This window comes from Oryza sativa, chromosome 5 (assembly GCF_034140825.1).
Source record: "Oryza sativa Japonica Group chromosome 5, ASM3414082v1".
NCBI classification, from domain to species: Eukaryota; Viridiplantae; Streptophyta; class Magnoliopsida; order Poales; family Poaceae; genus Oryza; species Oryza sativa.
The window spans coordinates 5689816-5692874 of NC_089039.1; the positions used below are offsets into that span (position 1 = coordinate 5689816).

At 36.9% G+C, this 3059-nt stretch overlaps 1 long non-coding RNA gene across 1 annotated transcript; it reads left to right on the forward strand.

Annotated features, from left to right (window-relative positions):
• The first annotated feature begins 1180 nt into the window (after positions 1 to 1180).
• LOC136356493 (uncharacterized) lies at positions 1181 to 1660 on the forward strand. The gene is made up of 3 exons (XR_010741354.1): positions 1181 to 1250; positions 1345 to 1443; positions 1523 to 1660. It is a non-coding gene; the product is annotated as an uncharacterized lncRNA (long non-coding RNA).
• The last annotated feature ends 1399 nt before the right edge of the window (positions 1661 to 3059 follow it).

The following is a 3059-nucleotide window of genomic DNA, read 5'->3' on the forward strand; positions in this document are numbered from 1 at the left end:
CGGGGTACGATTGCACGCAAGAGGAGCTTGACGCTTACGTTGCATCAGAAGTCAAGAGACAATTCAAGCCTCGAAGTCCAGAAAAGAAGATTCCTATAGACCCCAGTGTCAGGAACTTCTTTAGGGGTATGCCTGCATCTGTCAAGGAGGCCATCAAGCTATCGGACTATGAGCGAACGCTGAAGAAAGCATCTTCTGGAAAGTCCAAACCAGTCCCTCAGCTTGGAGAGCAACCAAACCAGGAGATCGAGCCGTTGGTGACCGGTAAAGAAATGACGATAGAACAATTTATTACTGACACCGGTCTAACTACGGATCAATTGCTAGGAGTCGCACCAATCGAAAAGGCGGAAGTGAAATACATGTACGAACTCAGTAAACCGCTTGTCAAGCCTGAGCTGCTGCAGTCCCTACCCACACAAATGTACAAGTTCCATCAGCTGTACATGGAGATGAGCACCACCGGTAGAGAGATGATCGGAGCGACGATCAGGGACACGGACTTCTTGCAAGGAGATGACATTCTCTGGATCAATTTCAGGGGAATCTACGAACTATACCAGCTGGACGCCCTGACGTCTCTATTATGAGTTGCTGGATTTTGTAAGTATATCGTTCAGTTAGATTTCTTACTATACGTCTCCTTTAATTAATTAGGTCCTTCTATATAAGTAGACTATAGAAAATAATATACTCCCTTTTATCGTTGTAGAATGGAGATTCAAAGGGCCCGACGGCGAAGGGTTTTCGATACTGGATTCATCGACCCTCGGAAAGTAAACGTCGCAATGCTCGACCAATATCCACAAGAAACAGAGGACAATCTCGTCCATCTCCTGAAGGCGCAGCATTACAAGACGTTCATACTGTTGCCATACAACACAGAGTTAGTTTAATTTTACTCTCTTCCTACATACCAAATTTCATTCCCGTACGAACTTGCTAAGTGTTTCATATGTAATGCATCCCACGCACATTGCAGATTCCACTGGGTGCTTTTACTCTTCGACCTGGAGGCCTGCACCGTCAACGTATATGACTCAATGGATAAAAAAGAGTCTACGTTTGACAAGGTTTTCGAACTTATAGACAGGTACCGTCATAAGTTCCTTTGTTAATTAAGAAAATCTTGTTATGTTAATTGCTACTACGAATCATAGCTTTAAACTCCATGTAGGGCTTGGTATCGGTTCCGTCATTTGGTCCGCGACAAATGGAGAGAAAGACTTAGGCGGAAGTTCAAATTTCCTGTGAGTACACATCCTCTACATTTATATTTCTCCGATTCAAATACATACAAGTGTATATTAATTAGATCTCTCGTTGTTTGTCATTTATTTGTAGTGCGCAAAGCAAAAGCAGGGAACTAACTTGTGCGGCTATTACGTGTGCGAGTATTGCCACTGCCTTGCAGACCAAATCATCACCACAAGAGAGCTCGATGTACGTACAAATAAATTCAAAATTTCATTACGTAGCGATTTCTTGTTTAATTACTAATCAATTTCATACATTCATATAGTTTATTCGCATGAGGGATAACCTGACCACACACAAGGAATTTATCGCGGCGGTTCAAGAACAACTCATGGGATTCATCAACGAAGAAATCCTTGATCCCAAGGGTGAATTCTACTACGACGGAAACACAATTCACCGGTCCTTAGCTTCTGAGCTAGCAGTGAGTACTACTACGTCGAAATCGTAGCTAGCTAGGACATATAATGGATTGTAATTAATACATGACTACATATGTTTCTATATGCATGTGTACACATTTTCTATAATGTAAATATATTTTGGTCATATATATATCTATATACATATGCATTTGCATAACATATATGTATAAATACATATATATTATGCATGTATATACATATAATATAATATAATATATATATATACATATATATATGTATGCATATATATGTATTGAAACATATATATGCATGGTTTATATATATATATATATATATATATATATATATATATATATATATATATATATATATATATATATATATATATATATATATATATATATATATATATATATATATATATATATATATATATATATATATATATATATATATATATATATATATATATATATATATATATATAAACCATGCAGCAACAGGGCCATGAAAAAAAAAAAGTCAGCTCGATCTTTAGTCCCGGTTGGTAACACCAACCGGGACTAAAAGATCGATCTTTACTCCCGGTTATTTCACCCGGGACTAAAGATAGCGATCTTTAGTCCCGGATTGGTACTCCCGGTTTGGAAACCGGGACTAAAGGGGGGTTACGAACCGGGACTACAAAGGGTTTCTCCACCAGTGAGTTTAAAATTTATACCCATGCGATTAGTTGTGATAGCAGGAAAAGTCTCATATGATTTGGATGAACCGGTACATATGAGGTTGTCCCCTATTATTGGTTTTTTAGTAGTGCTAGCGAAAGTCTGAATCAAACAGTCCTATTGCAATCGGTAGAGATTAGAGGAATTGAACTAGAATTGATGTTACTGTGTATGACTGTCAGTTCGTAGCTTAAACTGATAGTGATGCTGATTCTGGTTGAACCAGTACTACCGAAGCCGGTGGACGCGCCTGTTCATCTTTGGATAGTAGGAATACAAAAATAGAGGACTAGAAAAAATATAATATAGGATTCTAATAAAATGATGTGTAAAATAGAGAATTGCAAAACACAGAAAAAACACAGAAATGATCGTTTGATTGGGCCACAGTAAAAATGCAAGAATCAGATGAGAAAGCTAAACTCAAAAGAACTTTCGAAGAAGTTGGACATCTTGCTAAATTTCCTCCAAAACCTATATACAATGAGCCATTTCATATGAATTGTTTATTATTTGGAAAACTCCAATCCTTTGAATCAAAAGGGCCAAATAAGAAAAATTCCTATAGGATTTCAATCCTATGAAATTCTTCTACAAATTCTTTGATTCAAAGGGCCCTAAATAGTTTAGTAAATGTTGTAGAAATAGTTATCTTATCATCATTCAATGAACCAAATTCAGTACCTATATA